General features: G+C 36.8%; 1 protein-coding gene across 1 annotated transcript in view; it reads left to right on the top strand.

Annotated features, from left to right (window-relative positions):
* Nucleotides 1-23790, top strand: part of DCX (doublecortin) — a 164682-nt gene that overhangs the window by 24097 nt on the left and 116795 nt on the right. The gene's annotated exons all lie outside the window — the stretch shown is intronic.

The raw sequence follows: 23790 nt of genomic DNA, 5'->3' as shown, positions 1-23790 counted from the left end.
TGTAGTTATCAAGCCCTACAGCCCGGCAAAAGTAGAATTCAGTGACGTAACATATGATCCGCAGGACACAGATCGGTGCTTACGTCACTCCAGATGTTCCGAGCGCAAGTTCGGCACAATCTGACTACTTTTGCTAGTTATCAAAGAACTAGCAGGTACGCTCGCCACTATTCCGGGCCAGCGTACCTGTTTTTTAATCCACTGCCCTGGAGGCGGCGGATCCCATAGGAATCAATGGGAGTCTGACAGCAGCGAGAGCTCATGTTCGCTGCTGCCCGATATCCCATTGATTCCTATGGGAAGTGTCTGCACCTAACACCCTAACACGTACCCCGAGTCTAAACACCCCTAATCTGCCCCCCTACACCGCCGCCACCTACATTATACTTATTAACCCCTAAACTGCCGCCCTGACACTGCCGCCACCTACATTATACTTATTAATCCCTAAACCGCCGCTCCTGGACCCCTCCGCAACCTACATTATACCTATTAACCCCTAATCTGCCGCCCCCTTTTCTGCCGCCACCTACATAAAGTTATTAACCCCTATCCTTCCGATCCCGGGCCCCGCCGCAAATAAATGAATTGTTTAACCCTTAAACCGCCGCCACCTACATTACATTGATTAACCCCTAATCTACCCCCCTACACCGCCGCCACTATATTAAATTAATTAACTTCTAAACCTAAGTCTAACCCTAACACCCCCCTAACTTAAATATTATTTAAATTAATCTAAATAAATATTCCTATAATTAAATAAATTATTCCTATTTAAAACTAAATACTTACCTATAAAATAAACCCTAAGATAGCTACAATATAACTAATAGTTACATTGTAGCTATCTTAGGGTTTATTTTTATTTTACAGGCAACTTTGTAATTATTTTAACTAGGTAGAATAGTTATTAAATAGTTATTAACTATTTAATAACTACCTAGCTAAAATAACTACAAAAGTACCTGTAAAATAAATTCTAACCTAAGTTACAATTACACCTAACACTACACTATCATTAAATAAATTACATTAATTAACTACAATTGCCTAACATTAAATAAAATTAACTAAAAATATCTAAAGTACAAAAAAAACAACTAAATTACAGAAAATAAAAAAGAATTACAAGAATTTTAAACTAATTACACCTAATCTAAGCCCCCTAATAAAATAAAAAAGCCCCCCAAAATAATAAAATTCCCTACCCTAAACTAAATTACAAAGTAACCAGCTCTTTTACCAGCCCTTAAAAGGGCTTTTTGCAGGGCATTGCCCCAAAATAATCAGCTCTTTTGACTGTAAAAAAAAGAAATACAATACCCCCCCAACATTACAACCCACCACCCACACACCCCTACTCTAAAACCCACCCAATCCCCCCTTAAAAAAACCTAACACTACCCGGTCACAAGTGGTCATCCAATCCATCCAGAAGTCTTCATCGAATCCGGGCAGAAGAGGTCCTCCAAGCGGCAGATGTCTTCATCCAAGCGGCATCTTCTATCTTCAATCAACCGGAGCGGAGCCATCTTGAATCCAGCCGACGCGGAGCCATCCTCTTCTTCCGACGTCCTAACACCGAATGAAGGTTCCTTTAAATGACATCATCCAAGATGGCGTCCCTTGAATTCCTATTGGGAAATCAGAATTAAGGTAGGAAAAATCCAAATGGCTGATGCAATCAACCAATCGGATTTAGCTCGCATTCTATTGGCTGTTCCAATCAGCCAATAGAATGCGAGCTCAATCCGATTGGCTGATTGGATCAGCCAATCGGATTGAACTTCAATCCGATTGGGTGATTGCATCAGCCAATCGGATTTTTCCTACCTTAATTCCGATTGGCTGATAGAATCCTATCAGCCAATCGGAATTCAAGGGACGCCATCTTCGATGACGTCATTTAAAGGAACCTTCATTCGGTGTTAGGACGTCGGAAGAAGAGGATGACTCCGCGTCGGCTGGATTGAAGATGGCTCCGCTCCGGTTGATTGAAGATAGAAGATGCCGCTTGGACAGGGGCGTATTAAGGCATAGGCCAACAAGGCCGGTGCCTAGGGCAGCAGATTTTTAAGGGGCAGCAGGATTTTGAGTCCCTAGGGCCACTCTACTTTACTCAGGGCTGGGTGGCTAAATCAACCAATTACTAATGACTTAAATGGCTGGCCCGGCTATTGCTATCCTATGGGATTGTATGTGGGTGTGCATGACGTGGTGACAGTGGAGGCGGAGCTCACTTGCGCAGCCTGGCCTGGACTGAGAGGGAATGCAGTATTCTTCCTGGCTCCACCGCGTGATTGAGACTCACACAGACTACACAGTGCAGTGTATATACTTTATTATGATTGTATCATGTGACTTTATCCCCTAGAATCCAATTCCTAAACCTATCATAACTAAACCTATCATCTGATAGGGATGATTGCTATCCGCCACCTCAGAGATGGCGGATGAGTTAAGGAGCAGTGAGCCTGATGGCTCGTGCGGAAACAGCTCCATTCGAAAATTCTTAAATCGGCCCCATTAAATCAGTCCTTAAAGCCCTGGGAGGTGCCAGGACAGCCCTAGTTGTGGGTGGGTGGTTTTGGGCAAAGTTTGTGTGTTTCTGGGTTAAAACAGGTGGTCTCTGGTTTCACTTTGTAATATTAGAATATACATTGAAATAAGTGAGCCTTAAACCAAGCAAAAGCAAAACAAAGAACCACCAACTCCTAATAGTTATTTTGTACCACAAACATTTATACAGGACTGGATGGAGGCCTCCATAGAAGACCAGGCTCTATTGCAGCTGAGATCAATAAGACTACTATAGTTACATCCCTGCAACAACAAGAGGACAGCTCTGCAAATTTGTTTTATTTTAACATCTGATGTAATTTGTTTATATTTGCTTTGTGTATTCTTTTAGTTATTTAATGTATATTAAAAAAGAGTCTTAGTTACAAGTGCTTTCATTTAGCCTTTCAGCAGTATGGTATAATCACTATGACACCAACAAAAGTTTTGTCATAAAATAACTTAAAATAACAGAGATAGAAATACTTATCTAGATTAATTATCTGTATAAATCTTTCTACCAACCAAAAAATAGCCTTAGCAAACAATTTAAAAAAACACACATTTCAAGCAGTGCTTGCATAGAGGATATAAATATGCCCCCCCCCCCCCCATACAAGATTTAGCTTATTTGAGTTGCTAAATATCAAAAGCATATTCCTGTGGGGGAAATAAGAAATAATTTATTGACCAAATAATGAATGCACATAATTTAAGCATTTTCAAGAATATATTATTTGCCTGTGTCTGTGCTCTGAACAAGTTACTTATAAGGTTTAATACGTTGCAGCAATAGCCTAGATCAGTGTTTCTCAACCGCGGTCCTCAAGTACCAGGTTTTTATTATAGCTGAACTAGAGCACGGGTGAAATAATCAGCTGATCAGTAACCATGGTTACTAACCTGCTCTGACCCATCAGCTGATTATTTCACCTGTGCTCTAGTTCAGCTATAATGAAAACCTGGTCTGTTAGGGGTACTTGAGAAACGCTGCCCTAGATTACAAGTGGAGCGCAACCCTTAGCGCAGGGTACGTTATCTATATTGCAACCATATGCTTGAGCGCAACACATAATATCACTGGATTTACCACTCTTGGAGAGCTGAAGTAAAGTGTTAAGACTTAGAATATATGTCTAACAAAACGCATATATGATTTATTCAAATAAAGTATTTCACTCATATACAAACATATTAAATGTAAAATATAGTTTTTTTTAATTGAAATGTGTTAACAGTGATTTAAAGGGTTATGGTATATGATGTGTGTGTATTTGTATCTGTGTATGTATATGTGTGAATTTGTATATATGTATTTATATGTGTGTAGAAATATATGTCTACTTATTTACATATGTATGTGTATGTATTTATGTGTGTAGTTTTTAAAAAAATATATTATAATACAAAATCATAATTTGGCAACTTTGTGGAGTAATTTAATTTTGTTTTTACATGGGGCAAGAATAGGGCTGATCACAAGTATGGCTAAATATTCAAATCCTTTATTTTCTTCCCTACTTGTAGAACAAGACTCAATATTCTTTATATTTTCATTTAAAAGCCATCTATACCATCATTTATTCAAAGGCCTTTAAATAAATGATGGTATGGTTGGCTATTAAAATGGTTAGCACACTTTTGGATTAGCTCTCAAATCTTAAGTGATAGCCAACATGAGTTTTTCAGCGCACCCCCATAGAAATATATTATATGAGGGATTTAGTGCACCAGTGCTATTGATTTAACTTGAGTGGGGTTAGCGAACAATTTCGCTGATATTTTTTGTGCTCCACTTGTAATCTTCTAATCCATTATAGGAAATATTAAACAAATATTCACTTTTCTGGAAAACTGTTAGTCTCAACATTTTTCTTTAAATGTAATGTCAGGGGCTCGTGATAAAGCTATGGTTTGACCATCTGTCTTTTTTATGCTTACTGCAGTTTAACTTCTGTCAATCCCTGGGAGGAAGGTCTGTGCTCGTGGAGAGACATATTTAGCCACATATGGGCAGGTGGTGATGCATTTACATGACAATATCTTCATGTGCCTTTTCTTATTTTAAAGCTCTTTGAATGACTGGATTGTTTAAAGGGGAAATCCATTCAAACCCTTTCTATCATGTATATGAAATGGGTCCTGTTTTAAATATGTTAAATACTTGTTAGATCAAGTAAAGCTGTTTAATTTAAAATGATATTAAAGCTAACAGGAAGAGAATTGTTGTGCACAGCAAGGAGTCGATTTATGAAGCAGCGGATGCTGCTTCCGACCCACTCCGCTTCAGTTCCGCTGGAAGCGGAAGTTAAGAAGCAGCGGTCCTAAGACCGCTCCTCCTTAACTCGTCCACCACCTCTGAGGTGGCGGACAGCAATTTGCCCGATTGGCTACGATCGGGTTGATTGACACCTCCTGCTAGCGGCCAATTGGCCACAAATCTGCAGGGGGCGGCATTGCACCAGCAGTTCACAAGAACTGCTGGTGCAATGATAAATGCCGGCAGCATATGCTGTCTGCATTTATCGATGTGCGGGGGACATGATACGATACAGCGTATCATGTCCGTCCGCACCTTAATAAATTGACCCCCAAGTCTGAAGAAAAGATTGCTCACTGGCTGATAGGAACAAGCTATATTGGTAAACAAGGACATGCCTCCACAAGCATAAAAAATAAAAAAGTAGCTTTTTTCAACTCAGAAGCATTTTTTTTTTAACAACAAAAATATATTTCATAAAAAATCTTTTAGATGTAACATAGTAACAACATAGTAACATAGTAACATAGTAACATAGTAGATAAGGTTGAAAAAAGACTGAAGTCCATCGAGTTCAACCTATACAAATCTAAAATACTTACAAAAAGCTCCAGTTAAGCTTAAATAACCCCATTAAAATGTGACCCATTTAATACTAGCAATCATATCCATGAATTTTGTTTATATACAGAAATTTATCCAGACTATTTTTAAATGTATCTATGGTATTGGCATTCACTACCTCCTTTGGTAATGAGTTCCACAATTTTATTGCTCTTACAGTGAAAAAACGTTTCCGTTGCAGGAGATTAAATCTCCTTTCCTCCAACCTTAAATTATGACCTCTTGTCAGAACCAATTTTCTTGGAATAAAAAGAGCTTCTGCCATCTCTGTATATGGGCCTTGAATATATTTATATAAAGTAATCATGTCACCTCTCAAGCGCCTTTTTTCTAAAGAGAACAGACCCAGTTTGGCTAGCCTCTCCTCATAGGTTAATTTCTCCAATCCCCTTATTAGCTTTGTGGCCCTTCTCTGAACTTTTTCTAGTTCTGCAATATCTTTTTTAGCAATCGGTCCCCAGAACTGCACTCCAAACTCAAGGTGAGGTCTTACCAGGGCTTTATATAATGACAGAATTATGCTTTCCTCCCTTGAATCAATGCCTCTTTTAATACATGCTAGTATCTTATTAGCCTTTGAAGCCGCTGCCCTGCATTGTGCACTCATCTTTAGCTTGTTATCTATTACTACTCCCAAATCCCTTTCCTCCTGTGTTTGGCTAAGTCTTGTCCCATTTAAAAAATACATAGCCTGCTTATTTTTACTTCCAAAATGTAGAACCTTACATTTTTCCGTATTAAATCTCATTTTCCATTCACTTGCCCATAGTTCTAATTTTAGCAAATCCCTTTGCAAAGAGAGTTCATCCTGCTCTGACCTAATGACCTTACTTAACTTAGTATCATCTGCAAAAATAGAGATGTCGCTATTTAATCCTTGCTCCAAGTCATTTATAAAAATATTAAAAAGAACAGGGCCCAGTACTGATCCCTGGGGGACGCCACTGATTACCTTTGTCCAATCTGAGTATGATCCATTTACTGCTACTCGTTGCTCCCTATCTTTTATCCAGTTATTTATCCATGAGCTAACATTTTCAGCTATTCCCAGTCCCTTAATTTTGTGCATTAATCTCTCATGTGGCACTGTATCAAATGCCTTTGCAAAATCTAAGTATATCACATCAACTGATTCCCCTTTATCTATATTTTTACTTACTTCCTCGTAGAATCTAATTAGATTAGTTTGACATGATCTATTTCTCCTAAAGCCATGCTGATTAGAACTCATAATCTTGTTTACACGAATATGCTCATCAATATAATCCCTTATAATCCCTTCAAATATCTTCCCCACTATTGATGTCAGACTAACTGGTCTATAGCTTCCTGGATCATCCCTGCTTCCCTTTTTGAAGAGTGGCACCACATCAGCTTTACGCCAATCCTGGGGTACCATGCCTGAGGATAATGAGTCTTGAAAAATTAAGAGTAAAGGTTTGTCTATAACAGTGCTAAGTTCACTTAACACCCTTGGGTGTATTCCATCTGGGCTTGGAGTTTTATTTACCTTAATATTTTTTAGTTTTTTCCTGATATCCTCTAAACAAAACCCAGTTAGTGGTATGGACTGGCATGTTCTATTCTGTTCCAAAGTATCATTCAATGGTTCCTCTCTTGTGTATACTGAAGAAAAAAACTGGTTTAGTACCTCAGCCTTTTCCCTGTCATTATTTATCATGCTACCCTCCACACATTTTAATGTACCTATATTATCCTTCTTAGATTTTTTGCTATTTATGTACTTAAAGAACCTTTTAGGGTTAGACTTAGAATCCTTGGCAATTAATTTTTCATTTTCAATTTTGGCTAATTTGATTGCTTTTTTGCATGCTTTGTTACATTCCTTATAAATATTGTATGCTGAGTCTGTACTATTTTCTTTTAATAATTTAAATGCCCTACGTTTTTTCCTAATTTCTTTTAACACATTTTTATTTAGCCATAACGGCTTATTTTTTTTATTTTTATTTTTATAACCATATGGTATGTATTGATATGTATATTTATTTAACAAATTTTTAAATATTATCCATTTATCCTCTGTATTTTTATTAGAAAATACATTGTCCCAATTTATATTATTTAATGATTTCCTTAAATCGTTGAATTTTGCTTTCTTGAAATTAAAAGTCTTAGTTAAGCCTTTAAAACACTGCATATGAAAAGAGATTTCAAATGTGACCATGTTATGATCACTGTTACCCAAATGTTCTTTAACTTCTATGTTTGATATTATATCTGTATTGTTTGATAGCACTAAATCCAATATAGCTTTACTCCTAGTTGGCTCCTCTATTAATTGTGACAAGAAGTTATCCCTGAGAACATTTAAAAATCTATCCCCCTTAGCTGAATTACTAGTTTCATTGGCCCAGTTTATATCAGGGTAGTTAAAATCTCCCATAATTACAGCACTGTTATTAGCAGCCTTACCTATTTGGATAAGTAGTTGAGTTTCCTCCGGGTCACTAATGTTGGGAGGCTTGTAGCATGTTCCTAGTAATATTTTTTTAGGATTTTTCCCCCCACTCTTTATTTCAACCCACAGGGTCTCTACATTGTCACTTGTATCATAAATATCTTCCCTTATTGTAGGTTTAAGGTCAGGTTTAATATACATGCAGATTCCTCCACCCCTTTTATTATTCCTGTCCCTCCTAAATAATGTATACCCCTCTAAGTTAACTGCCCAGTCATGTGAATCATCCCACCAAGTTTCAGTTATACTGATAACATCATAGTCCTCTTCTGCAACTAAGAGCGTCAGCTCCCCCATTTTACCTGTCATGCTTCTTGCATTTGTTGTCATACATTTAATTTTCATGTGCTTTCTGCTGCTACTTGGTGTACTTTCCTCTATACTTTCTAATGTGACATTTCTTAAGTCATCCCTTCCTTGAGATATTAATGGAGTGACATATTCAGACACTGATCTCTCTGTTCTATTTTGTTCAAATTGACCCTCCCCCCCTTTGCCTAGTTTAAAAGGTTCTTTAAACGTGCTACCATCCTTTCCCCCAACACACCTGCACCCATGTCATTCAGGTGCAATCCATCCTTACTGTACAATTTGTACCCTAGTGAAAAATCAGCCCAGTGTTCTAAAAAGTCAAACCCCTCATTTTTACACCATGTTTTTAGCCATGAATTAACAGACCTTAGCTCCTTCTGCCTTACTGAGTTAACACACGGCACTGGTAATATCTCAGAAAATATTACTTTGGATGTCCTTGCTTTAAGCTTGCTACCTAACTCCCTGAAGTCATTTTTTAGGACTCTCCATCTCCCACTGATTTCTTCATTAGTACCAATATGCACCATGACTGCAGGATCAGACCCGCATCCCTCTAACAATCTATCAATACGCTCCACAATATGCCTAACACGAGCCCCTGGAAGACAGCAAACTGTTCTATGTAAAGGGTCTGGATGACAAATTACCCTATCAACCTTCCTTATAATAGAGTCTCCTACCACCAACATCTGCCTCTGGCCCTGACTTGTATGCCCCTCTTCCATGACTGAAGGACTGCCCACCATGTAACATAGAAAAGCATATAGTTTAATGTCCCTTAAACGTTATTAACATACAGGGGCCAATTTATCAATGTCTTGCGGACATGATCCGCTGTAGCAGATCATGTCCGCCAGACATCGCTGATGGTCGTAAGACCGCTGCTTCTTAAATCCTGGAGGCTTGCGCAGAATTAGAAGCATTGGGGCCGGTTGACCGCTTGGTTTATTCGGCCCCACAGTCTAAATACCTTTTGTATAGATGTCTCTGTTTTTGTTTTTTTCATTTAAATGAACATGGTTTACGTCCCTTCGGTTTAGAACCTAATAAAGTTGCTTCTTTATGTTTATGTTTTTTATTTGTAAAATGAATATTCAGGCACTGTATACGGCAGCTCTCTAGCACATACACTTTGTAGTTGTGTTGACCTTGGGAGGATGAAATGGGGTGTTGGGGTTTGCTAAGCGTTCATAATCATTACTATAGCATTCCCAGTTCTCAAAGCTGTGACCAGCCACACATTTGGGTGGCAGATCTTTTTTACATTTTCTGTGGGGCAAAAACATACCTCCATACAGTCTGGGACTGGGAAGTTTAGGGTAAGATCTATGACCCATGGGTGAAGTTACAGGTATTTAGTGGGGAGATTCAGGATAGATGATGGTGGTTTTACATGTGACCTGTGGGCAGAGTTGGGTATCCTGGTCAGGGTGGTCTGAGGTGTGGCTAAGCCGTAACTTGTTTTACTTTCAGAAACCAGTAAATGTATAAGGCAGGGGGACATGTGGAAGAAGCAGAAAAAATAGGAAAAAGGGTGTAAATAAGAAATGCAAGAATAATTAGCAGACAATGGTGTTTCCCTTACAAATACCATCCTATTTGATTGCACTGGTTTGTGACAACTTCTGTTAGCATTTCCATTTTGTAGTGATAAGAAGTATATAGAGTAGCCTTAGGATGGTTTTACCCACCACCAATACAGTTTATGATTGATTGTATCAGTCTTAAAGCAAAAAAAAATGTAAAAAAATTGGCAAATCCTGTGCATATTTTTTTTTTTGCAAGAATTAAATATGCAACAATTAAAAAAGAGCAGAATTAAACTATGAACATTATTACAAAATACCTATTAGCCAATATATCATTTAGGTTGTTATATTAGTTTGAATTTAACATTTTCAGGCAGACAAAAATAAATGAAAATGTTTAAATACTCTAATATGAATTATACACGTTATACAACAATGTTCCTTTAATTAAATGATTCCATATCCCGTTAACACAAACACCAGATATATTGATGATCCCTCTATCTCCTGCTTTGTGAGATCTTTTCATATGTAAAATATACCTCAATGATAAAAACCTAATAACCTATGAAGCTATACAAAGAGTTAACTGAGCATATACTAACTGTAATAAAGACAATAATTATACATATTTCCAAGCAATTAGGACTACAAATAACTCATAGTTTAAAATCTGCACAGTGCTGATATAGATATTTAAAATGGTAAAGTGCGTCAGACTCTTTTGACTGTAGGATATAAAACAGATTTTCTTTGCATGTATCTTAATAAATTGAGGCAGGAGGGCTGGGATGACATTTTATGACAGGCACACTGAGGAGTTTCCAGGAATAGAATGTCAACCATCAAAATGAAGTGATATTTCAAATTAGGTTGTAGGTACTTTTTCTGCTAACGCCCTGAAAAAAGAAAAATGTTTGAATTAATTTGCAAATCCTTAATGATGTCTTAGAGATCAACTAAATTCAAAAGGAATGGTAAGAGATGTGTTTAATGGGAATGGCAAGCAAAGATAATCCCTTTTCTAAGAAGTCCAAAATCCTTTTTCAAAATCTCAGAAATGAGCAACATTAGGGGATATTTGAAGATCCTGAACTGCCAGAAAATAATCACCTGACATGCAGGATGAATCTGATGTTATAATAAAAACCAAACAGATCACATTACATAGCCTGTATACATTTTGGACAGGTTTTAATTTTTTTCACATCTTTTTTTTAAAAATATGTTTGAATTTATCATTTTATTTCATATTTTAGTTATGCGAACCAGGGGTGATTCTAGCTAACAGAGGTTACTATTCACCCACATAAAGGGCCAGATTACAAGTGGTGCTCTAATGATTGCATGGGATGCAATAAGCATTAGCGTGTAACTTGATAATATAAGTCCATGGTAAATCAGATTTAACAGAGAAGGTTTAGTGCTGCCGACATCACTTTCAATGGATATTGCAACAGTACTAAATAACGCAAGTTGAAAAGTTATGGGTTGCGCTCAAACGAAAGCCCAATTAGCGCTAGAAGAGTTAGCAAGACCTGAGATTTGACGTAAAGTGTAAGGGTTGACTAAAAACATTCCACAAAAGCACATGTAAAACATATTAAAAGAAAGTATTACACTTAAATGTATATTTTTAAAATAAAAACATATATAATTTTAATATTAAAAAAAGGGTTTAAAAAAAGGTCTTTGACTGGAAATGGATCCTATGAATATATATATTAATATGTGTATGTGTGTATGTTTAAATGTCTATATATGGGTATACATGTGTGTTTATATGTGTAAGTAGGTATGTACAAACCCAGGAGCCGGGTAGCCACTGGCTCCTAGGATTTAACAAATCCAAAGGTAAGTAGCGCACAATCAGCAGAGGATATGTAAAACGTCCATTTATTAGAAAAAGGATAAAAACATCAGGGTATAGTACAAGATATATAAAAAGTGCTAGACAGATGAGCGTACAAGAGCACTCCGCAGACGCGTTTTGTGCCGTAATGCACTTGGTCACTGCAGTCGATAGATTTGTCGATATATATACTTTTGAGCCCCAGTTATATAACATGAAATATGAAATATAATTTTTAAACAATTTTAATGTTTCTGTCTTAATAGAAATACTTTAAATATCTATATTCTTTACTTAGATAGATATTTCTATATATATCTGTATGTGCAATATATATAAATAAATATATATTCATAGATGTATAGGTATACATATATATTTAAAACAAAAAAAACATAAGAATGTAAAGTATTCCTAATGCACATTCAACTTTAGTGCAGTTTATCTAGCACAGTTTAGGGTTAGTGCACAAGCGCTAAAAGGAAAATAATTTCTTTAGCGTGCCCCATAGAAGTCTAAAGGGAGAGGGAGTTAGCACAGTCATTATATTCTAGTCCTGAAGTTTGTGTCTTTCTCGTGCTAACTTTTAACTTTCAACTTGTAATACTGCACTAGCCTGCCTACTGTCTTCTGACAGTGCCTATGACACGCTTATATGTGACTCTGTCCCATCCATCTTGACTCACAAAAGGGTCTCCCTGACTCAGGTAAATCCTCCAGTCCCAGTCCCAATTGGCATCCCGTTTGGGAGGTATATATAAAGCTCAAGGTTGTTGGTAGCTACTTGGTAGCTAATATTTGCTACTTATTCCTATTCCTTAATTAAATCTCCCTTGACTAAGTGTCCCTCCCTCCATGAATAGACTAAATGATGTGAAAACAGAAACGACCTTTGCAAATGTATGGTTGAGAACTAAGGGTGGTAGACTAATAATAGCCCCCCTAGAATCACTACTGGTGCAAATGATGTGGTTTTGTACTGATAATTGTTTGCTATAGCCAGTAAAGCACTACACAAATAAGATGTTCATATGATTATTTAGAATGGAATCTTTACAAATAATATGCATATTGCTGAACTGCTGTAACGTTTATGGGTACCACTTAACTATGGCTGTATTGCATAAAATATTGAATCTTTTTAACAAGCCGCAATATTAGTACGCACATGTTTGTGTGCCATGAAAATATACATTTTTGTGCCCCAGGCCTTTTTCAGTCAATTGCACTTTGGCTGTAATATTTGAAGAACAAAATCAGATAACTCTTCCACAGGGTAGTCACATGTTTAAATTGCATTGGGCATTTGTAGTACCATTGTAAAATAATAGCATTTCACAATTTGCTGCCACAAACGCTATGGCTTCCAAAGTATCTCCACCTATTATGGAAGGCTCACTGAGTGCACAAGCAGATGCCTAGGGCAGAACTGGGTATCATGTAAAATGGAAAATTATTATCTCTTGTTAAAAGGTTACCTTAAATGTTCTAAACTGCATTTGAAAAAGCAACAAGGAAACTATTTTAAAAACACATGAAAAAAACATAAGCTAACCAAAAGCTGTTTAAATATAAGATTGAGACATGCGCAGAATACATGTCATAATGTTGTATATGTTCCTTGGTTGATAGACACAATTCCCGCGCCTGTGTTAATGCACAGTGGTATTTATCGCGTCTGAAAAAACAAGTATTTAGCAGTGGCACATGTTATTGTTTTAATTTTAAACAAAAAAATATATTTTTTCCTGTTCTACGAATTGTGACCTATTGAAGACAAATTACTGACATATATATAAAAAAAAGTAACATAAATCATTATGGACTATTTACCACACTAAACGTATAGTAAATTCTATAAAGTTTCATATTTTATAGAAAGAAATGTTATTTTTATAATAGACACAATATTCAGGGATATGGTAGTCGAAATTGAAATTCACAGCTGTCCAACAACTTTGCAATACAATGGGCTAGATTTATCAAAGCTGAGATGGACAGGGGCGCATATACGCGCCCCTGTACGCCTCAGCTCGCCTGTGGCAGGGCGAAATTACCCGCAGGCAATCACCATTGCACAGGAGCACAATTTTGCACTCGCGTGCAATCCCACCCCCTGTCCGCGCACAGTCAATCACGTGCGGGCAGGAGCTGTCAATCTCCTCGGTCGGACTAGACCACGGAGATTGAATTTCGCCACCTTAGAGGTGGCGAAGAGGTTAGGGAAGCGGCGGTCTGGTGACCGCTGCTTGTTAAATTATGGCGAGCAAGTTCTTGTGAGAACTTGCAGCCGTAGGGCTTTGATAAATCGAGACTAATGTCTCAGCTTTTTCTGTGTACGGGTCTATGCTAAGTATGTGTAAATACACTCTCGGCACTCACATTGAAATAACATTTCTTTTAAACCTACTTTATCCAAAATCTGTACTGTTGTCTAAGGTGACGGAGAAGAAGGTTGGGCTCCTGGTCCATTAAGTGGATGTCATTTACTTTAATTTGTTTGAGGTATTTCTAAGAAAATGATGATTTAAAGGGACACTAAACCCAAATTGTTTCTTTCATGATCCAGCTAGAGAATACAATTTTAAACAACTTTCCAATTTACTTCTATTATCTAATTTGCTTCATTTTTTAGATATCCTTTGTTGAAGAATGAGCACTGCACATGGGAGAGCCAATTTACAAAAGGCATCTATGTGCAGCGACCAATCAGCAGCTACTGAACCTATCTAGATATGCTTTTCAGCTAAGAATATCAAGAGAATTAAGCAAATTAGATAATAGAAGTTAATTAGAAAGTTGTTTAAAACTGCATGCTCTTTCTAAACCATGAAATAATTTTTTTGGGGGGTTTCATGTCCCTTTAAGTAATTTAGTGAATATCCAGGGGACATGTGGTGGATATACATTAATTGCTAGAATTGATCTTTCCTTGGAAATTGAAGGAATGGACAATGGGATTCCCCTACTGGGGCAGAAAGATAAACATCTTTAATGTCTAGATGGACGAACCAGTCTTTGTCTTGAGGAATTCTCTTGGGAGATGTTTGCTCTCTATTTAGAAATTATATTTAACTTCATAATTGGGCAAAATTAACAGGTTTTTAATTCTGAGAAAATGTTGCCGGGGAAAGCGAACTGCTAAATATTTTGCTTGATTCTGAAGAAGTTCTGAAAATACCCTGGTTTATTAATTGCTGTTATTTGAAAAGATTACTATAAAGGGTATTTTAGCTTAGTGGCGGGGGCAGGGGATAATTGAGACCTTTTGCTGTTCTGAAACCCCAGTTTATTGTAAAATAGACAAAAGTGTCACCTACATTTTTAGTATATAAAACAAGTAGAAAGTAAAGGAAAATTCATTTCTTGGATCATCTTTGTCAAAAATAAAAAAATAAAAATGCTAAATATTGATAAGACCGATGGAAAAGCAAAGTATGCTATGTTAAAGGGACATGAAAACCCAAAATGTTTCTTTTATGAGTCAGATAGAGAATATAATATTTAAAAAGTTTTTAATTTACTTCTGTTATCAAATTTGCTTCATTCACTTGTTGTTCTTTGTTGAAGAGATATCTAGATAGGTAGCGTTCACATGTCTGGAGCGCTACATGACAGGTGATAGTGCTGCCATCTAGTGCTCCTGCTAATGGATAACATTGTTGCAAAACTGCTGCTATATAGTGCTGCAGGCACGTGCACACTCCTGAACTTACACCCCTGCATTTCAACAAAGGATAACAAAAAAAGAACATTTTATAATAGAAGTAAATTAGAAAGTCGTTTAAAATTGCCTGCTCTATCTGACTCATGAAAGAAAATGTTTGGGTTTTGTCTCCCTTTAACTCACTGAAAGAAGCTACTTTCTTTTCTGATGTTTTAAAAAAACCTTGAAACATTTTTTTATTTAGGTTATTTGCTTTATTCAAAGATGAGAAAGTACTGATATGCAAATTAAATGCCCATTTACAAGTGGTGTGCTAAATAATGATTTCGCTCGCACGTAAAAACACCTCTAAAACTAAAGTTAGAACGTCGTGCAAAATAAGTTGATTGTAAATTGTTTGCATGGAAGTGAAACACAAAGGCCCCTATTTAACAAAGGTCTTGCGGACCTGATCCGACAGTGCGGATCAGGTCCGCAAGACCTCGCTGAATGCGGAGAGCAATACGCTCTCCGTACTCAGCATTGCACCAGCAGCTCACAAGTGCTGCTGGTGCAACGCCGCCCCCTGCAGACTCGCGGCCAATCGGCCGCCAGCAGGGAGGTGTCAATCAACCAGATCGTACTCAATCGGGTTGAATTGTGACGATTCCTGTCCGCTGCTTCATAACTGCTGTTTCTGGCGAGTCTTCAGACTCGCCAGAAACACGGGCCGTCAAGCTCCTTTCGGAGCTTGATAGATATGCCCCAGTGTGTGCTAACTCAGAACTTCTGATAGTGCGATCACATTAACTTCTCCCTATAGTCTTCAATGGAGCAAGCTTTCAAGAAAAAATAAACACTTATCGCTCAGGCCCTAATCCAACACCACGTTAGACCTAAAACTCTAAATCCAAAAGGTAGTTATAAAAATGTTACATTCCAATGTACTTCACATCAAAGAAAATGTTATTTTTAATTTTAAATATATATATAAATACTGTATATAAATAATTATTTTTGTGTAATATATATATCTATACCTATATATCTATATGAATGTATAGATATATACAGATATATATATATATATACACATATATATATAGCTATATCTATTTAAAAAATACAAAGAAAATTTTCTAAGTGAAGAATATTAGAATGTTAAATATTTACAGTAAGAACACAGAAAATAACTTTATTACATATTAAAATTGATTAAAAATGATCTTTTAAGGTTTTGAGTGAAAAGGAGTTTGAGAGGAAAGATTTCCAAAGTGTATAAATATGTGTTAATATGTATAATATTTCGCAACATTCAAAATGTAAAACACATTTTGATGCATTCGTCCATTTGGATGTTTATCAAACATTCTAACATTCTAATTTCGAATATTGGTATTCAAATTGTAATTAACATTCGATAATATTCGTTTGAATACTCTAATTTTATGGGGGGGTTTAAATATAAATTTGAATTTTAAGAAGCTAATTAAAAATAAGGCAAATCCATTTTAATTTCAAATGTTCATAATATATTTGTATATATACATTTGAAATTTAAATGTGTGTATTTGAACTATTAGGAACATTCAAATTCCAAAGCTAAATTTCGAATTCGAAAGTAACATTCAAATTCGAAAATAACATTCAAAAATCGAAAAATAACATTTGATGTTCGAATGTTAAAGAATTTTTATTCTTATCGATATTCGATTGTGTAAAACGAATATTCAAAGGAATATTCACGCTATCATTGGAATTTCAATTTAGCCACATTCACCCTTCCCTAATATACATGTGTGTATATATGTGTTTATATGTGTGTATGTGTGTGTATAAATATATAAACTGTGTGTGTATATATTATTATTTTTGTTATTCTTTATTTGTAAAGCGCCAACAGATTCCGCAGCGCTGTCCATGGGTAACAAAGATAAAAGGACAGTACAATATGAGACAACAGACAAAATTTAACAAACAAATACAGGGGGAATTGGGAGCCCTGTTCCCATGGGAACTTACAATCTAAATGGGTAGGAGGGTGAGAAACAGGAGGTGGGGACTGCAAAGGTGGGAATGATGTTAGTGTGGAGTTGGATGAGGGCAACTATAGGCAAGTGGAATTCATTAGTTACTGATTTGGTGATAGGCTTCCCTGAACAAGAAGGTCTTTGGGGAGCATTTAAAGGAGGAGCGGTTGGGGGAATGTCTGACAGCTCGAGGAAGTGCGTTCCAGAAGTCCTGTAGTCTAGCATGGGAGGAGGTAATAGTAGAAGAGGCAAAGAGTAGATCATTGTTGGATCTTAGGGGACGGGCTGGAGTATATTTGTTGATGAGTGAGGACAGGTAGGGGGGGGCTGCATTGGTAAGGGCTTTGTAGGTCAGAGTGAGAATTTTGAATTTTATTCTGCTGTGAATGGGGAGGCAGTGAAGGGATTCACAGAGGGGTGCAGCGGAATGTCGGGAGAGGTGGATTAGCCTAGCAGAGGCATTTAGGATGGATTGAAGGGGGGAGAGGCGGGAGAGAGGAAGGCCAGTTAGTAGGTTGTTACAGTAGTCATATATACATAAATAAATAAACTCATACACATATTTTCCAGTAAAATACCTTGTCATATACCATATACCTTTTTAACACTTATAGAAAAATGGTATTAATATTTATATGAATAATTTTATCAGAAACTGTATATATGGGTATACCACTTTATTTTAATGCAATTATTTTGTTTGGTGCACATTTTTTTTTTACCTTTATCCTTTACACAAGGTCTTCATTCACGCTAATTTAGTTTGTGCTCAAGCAAACACATTTACATTAATTTAGTAATACGCTTGCAAGTTAGCACAGTCACAATATTGCTTATTTCCTCTAACAATAGCGTGCCACTTGTAATCTAGCCCTAGGTTGTTAAAGTCTCTCCAAAATAATCCTGTTTTCTAAGGAGAGAGGTTGTTCAATGGATAGATGGTATACCTATACTTCTAGATTCAGTAGAATTACCTTGTGTCTGTCTCTGGAAATGATGGTGTTAGCATGATTACCCAATAGACCAGGGGTGTGCAAGCAGTAGATCGCGGTCTACCAGTGGGCCGTGAGTGAATTTTGAGGTGACCACCAGTAAGATTTCAAAAGTCTGTATAATAAGAGAAAGATTTCTCACATATCTACGGCGGCGAAGCTCTTCACTCAGAATCTAGAATTCTAGATAGAATCTAGATTCTGAGTGAAGAGCCTCGCCACCGTAGATGTGTGAGAAATCTTTCTCTTATGCAGAGTTTTGAAATCGGCTATGACTCTGAGTCTATGACAGCGGTATGGGCACTGTACTTCAGCATGCGCAACGCGGCTGTAGCTGAACTCGCTGCCCCAGCTTTGGTTACAGGACCTGCCCCCTAATCAGCCTAACATGGCGTCCAGCCAATAAAATTACTTTGTAGAATGAGTTTCGAACTGTCTTGATTGTGAGACTAATTATAATACGCATACAATTTTCAGCCAGCAGGTCCCATTTGTGTCAAAAATAAAATTTTCAGCTAGCGGGTCATATTTGTGTCAAAAATAAATTTTTCAGCCAGCAGGTCCTATTTGTGTCAAAAATACAATTTTCAGCCAACAGGTCCTATTTGTAGCAAAAATAATTTTTTCAGCCAGCAGGTCCTATTTTTGGCAAAAATACTATTCTTTGTGTTTTTTCAATAAATAAATTATTGTAATTATTATTATCAAGACTGGTGTCTTTTATTTAGGTGACCACATCACTGGGAATAAAATTAGAGGTAGCCTTTGCCTTACAAAACTCTGCCCACCCCTGCAGTAGACAAAACTATTTTTTTCTCACAAATTTATTAAGCAGGGGTCTAAAATATAGATTTTTTTTTAAATGGATTATTCCATTAATTAAAATATTTTTGTGATTATTAAATTGGAAAAAGGGCATTTCTCAACATAAGTAGTCAAATACGCTCTCATAAAAAAATGAATTGAACTTTTATTCGAGTCAAGCTTAAAGGGTCATTATAGTTGAAAACATACATGCTCTTATTTGTAACAATATTTCATTTTAAGACTTGCTACCCTGAAGTTCCCTGAACCACTATGTGTTTAATCCCGCAAAGGGCAAAGCCCTGCGGATCCCAAGCCAAAACTAACACTGATCCAATCCCTTTGCAAGGGTTAAACATGTCGAGGTACAGGGTCACTAGTCTTAAAATTACAGGCTCTAATGAATTTACAGCATGTCATTTTCCGACTATAATGACTCATTAACACATGATTCATGTCATTTCAGTAATAGCTTTATTTCAAGGGGTTCTCTACCACTGCCAAAGCAGATTGCTTGTTTTTTGGATTTATCAATTCGTGTATGCTCCCTCTAAGGCTGTACACTCATGACAAAGATATAGGAGACTCACATATGTCTTTACAATTTGGAGAGATTGCTCTTTTTTACAGAGAGTTAGGATGCAAACACATTACAAACCATAATCTAGTGCCAGCTTCTAAGCAGAGCTATCTTATTTAAATTTTTACGATGGAGTTTATACATTTTAAAGCACTGTAATGTAAAACAGTATATTAACAAACAGTTACAAAAATAAAAAAATGCAAGCATTGAGACAAAACAGACAGTGGACCCATTTGTTAAATCATAGACTGACAATGTTCCCAACTAGAGAACCTGTCCATCTGTGATTGAAATCCTTGTGCAGAGCTACCCCTTGCTCTCATGCAAAAGCTGGCTCTGTCAATCACCCCAAATGATTTAGGGTTACTTATTTCTACTACCTTTGAGGCAGCAGAGAGGTTAAGAAGTGTTCCAAAGCAGCAATGGCTGCTTGATAACTGGAGCCCACAGTATCTTGAGCTTTTTAGTACAAAGCAAGACATTAATCTATATTGTTTTTGGCTGAACACAACCTTTTCTTGGAGCTGTTCCATTAAGGGTGCCATTTTTGGCTTCTGATTTATCTTTCATACACTAACCTTTATGTCATTTTTGACACAAATAAAATTGGCTATTTTTTTTTAAAGCTCATTTCAAGATCAGGCATTTTGATGATGAGAGGCTCGATCGGTGCATTCTCCTCAGCAATGGGACTTGAAAACGTTAAGCTATGTAACCTGTTAATATAGAACCAACTTACTCAGGATGGCGGTGTCCCTTTAAAATGTAGCATTGCTAAAGACTCTGTGGCTAAATGGTTAACATTAAATCTTTATTATTGTATGTCTGCATTATCCCATTTTAACCTACAAGTGAAAAGGCTACACAGTTATTGTTATTATTAAAAGAATCATAGCTTTTAACAGTGATTTTCAGCTGCAGGCTTATTTACAAGGTGCATTACTGTGCTGTCTTCAGATCACATTGTTTCCATAGTAACTGCTTAAGGCTTACCTTGCCCAGCGTTAGCACAATGAGAGCTGCTGTCCAGTGCACTTGCAGAAATTAAATTAATTTATGGCTGGAGAGGCTGTGGTGCTGCCCTTTGTAAATAGCCACCCAGTGTTTGAAGGCTAAAAATGATTGAGCTTTCATGTGAATTAATAGGTATATTTAGAAGATTTTCTTATTTTGTCTAATAAACCAAACTTGCTGGTTATATGTAACCTTGGGGACAGATATGACTGCATTTTGCCTCTTTATCCATGTATTTGCATTAAAAACACAACCTTACTTAACAAATAAAAAAACAATGCAAAAGCTTGTAAATATGACAAAAATACTACAGTTGTCACCTTAAATATATACTCAACCATAGTAAATGCCATAAATTATTCTGCAATTAAATGTGAAATCCTCAGGCAAATAGAGCTGCTACATTTAATACACAGCAGGGGCCAGCAATGTATGACATGAATGCTGTGTGTGGCAATGTGGCAGCCAGGCCCAGCACTTCACTCTACATGCAGGAATCAGGGTAGCAGACAGCAGTTGTATGACCAAGGGGATAATGGGTCTGTGAGACGGACTTCAGGGCAAGATGGTCTGAGATTAAAGTGTTGATATGTAGCTGACAATGGGGCTAAAAGGTCAAGGGTCTAATTTTTGGGTTCCCCCTCTCTCTTGCTTTTTGGTCTTTTTTATTTATCAAACTTTATTAAAAAATAAGGGCAGCACGCCTGGTCACTTTGTATCTTTAGCGCAACACTCATAAAAAGTTCGCCTTTCAAAAAATATTTCTTTCCAAATGTATTTCTTCTGTCATAAAACTAAAAAAAAAACAAGTTAACCATATGGTGATTGAAATAAAACAATAAGAGTTGTCTCCAATGCAAAGCACAGCAATAAAAGCAACAGAATAGCGCATGACTAGAACAGGTTATAACTCACATTTACAGTTTAAAAGTCTTGAAAAACACAGTATTTGTGAGAAAGGAGGCGCCACGTGCAAAAAAGGTTAATTGTGTGCGCCCTCTTTTTTCCCAAATTAATTTAAAAATTATATATTTACCTTGGCTTTCACTGATCGCAGGGAATAAAACCTGAGTCAGAACAAGGCTGACCTAGACAACCCTTTTTGCCCTTGATGTGTTCATAAGTATGACAGTGGTTACTATGACTCATGCTATGAAAAGCAGATGCATCTTCATTGCTTGCAGTATGACTATCACTGTGGTTATATTGGCATTATCTTCTCACTAGATTCCTAATATTAGCAAGAGGAGAGCTCTGCAAGGGTGAAACAATCTAGCTATAAATGTTTTCTTTTGTTATGTGCTATGTCAAATCTATGGTAAAAATAGCAAAATAAGGAACTATGGTGAAATATTTTTAGAAGAATCATACTATTAATACCATGCTGTGAAGAACCTGGCACACCATTTAACCCAATCTGCAAATCTATCCCAGCAGTATTAAGCTTATGTCCCATCTGTTCCCCACTGCATTATATTCCCTTTAAGTGACCCTAACTGCAAGCACCTCCTTCTAAAATAATTACCTCTCAACCCCCCTCTACATGATCCATCCACTGATATGATCACCTCCCTATTTAAAAGAAAATATCCTCTATTCCCATTGCTAATGCCCCCATTGTATCCCTTTCCCATTGCAAATGCCCACTCAGATCTAACTTTCCTCCCGTAACCTAAGCCCTCAATTTACAATAAATAATTACAAGCCCAGGCCCTTAAACAAGAATAATCTAGATGAGTTTATATAATTCACCTGAAGGCTATTTGAACAAGTTTCATTTGTAAATCTTTCCCAGTCATCAACAACAGATCCTTTTCCTCTTGCTCCTCATTGTTGTCTGATTATACTTAGTAGTTCTAAAAAAACTAAAACACAAAAAACGCCTAAATATCACAAGGCAAAGGAAAAAGCGATTACATTAAAACCATGTGCATTTATTAAATACAAATACAATATCATGGATCCATGTAACAACCATAAAAAATGGGGAAATAAAAAGGGGAAATAGAAATAAATAGTTAAAATATAGAGTTAGGTTTGGTACCTTTCAAAAAAATGGTTAGTAAACCTGATACGTTAACCTATATGGAAAATAACAATATTAGTGTTATATCTCAGGATAGCAGATTGAAATGTCAAGTCCAGATATCTGGACTTGACATTTTAATCTGCTATCCTGAGATATAACACTAATATTGTAAAACTAATATTTGCAAAACAGTTAATCAGAGCCTCAAAAGTCACACTAACCAGACGCACGTTTACTTTTAACTTGTAATACGAGTGGAAAACCCGCACGTGCAAACAGTAACTGTTAACGCGCCACTCGTAATCGGGCCATTAGGGGCCGATTTACCAATGTCTGGTGGACATGATACACTGTAGCGTATCATGTCCGCCAGACATTGCTGAATGCCGACAGCATACGCTGTTGGCATTTAGCATTGCACAAGCAGTTCTTGTGAACTGCTTGTGAAATGCCGCCCCCTGCAGATTCGCGGCCGCTAGCAGGGGGTGTTAATCAACCCAATCGTATTCGATCGAGTTGATTGCTGTCTGCCGCTCAGAGGCAGCGGATCCAGTTAAAGGGACACTGAACCCAATTTTTTTCTTTCATGATTCAGATAGAGCAAGAAATTTTAAGCAACTTTCTAATTTACTCCTATTATCAAATTTTCTTTATTCTCTTGGTATCTTTATTTGAAATGCAAGAATGTAAGTTTAGATGCCGGCCCATTTTTGGTGAACAACCTGGGTTGTCCTTGCTGATTGGTGGATAAATTCATCCACTAATAAAAAAGTGCTGTCCAGAGTGCTGAACTAAGAAAAAAGCTTAGATGCCTTCTTTTCCAAATAAAGATAGCAAGAGAACGAAGACAAATTGATAATAGGAGTAAATTAGAAAGTTGCTTAAAATTGCATGCTCTATCTAAATCACAAAAGAAAAAAATTGAGTTCAGTGTCCCTTTAAGGAGCAGCAGGCTTAAGAATGCTGCTTCTTAGCTGCTGTTTCCGGCAAGCCTGAAGGCTCGCGCAGAAATAGGGGCATCAGGGGCCATTTGGCCCTTGATAATTCAACCCCTTAGTGTTAGTGTTT

The sequence above is a fragment of the Bombina bombina genome, chromosome 1 (assembly GCF_027579735.1).
Source record: "Bombina bombina isolate aBomBom1 chromosome 1, aBomBom1.pri, whole genome shotgun sequence".
NCBI classification, from domain to species: Eukaryota; Metazoa; Chordata; class Amphibia; order Anura; family Bombinatoridae; genus Bombina; species Bombina bombina.
Note: the sequence above shows the minus strand (reverse complement) of the source record. Positions and strands in the feature narration are given on the sequence as shown.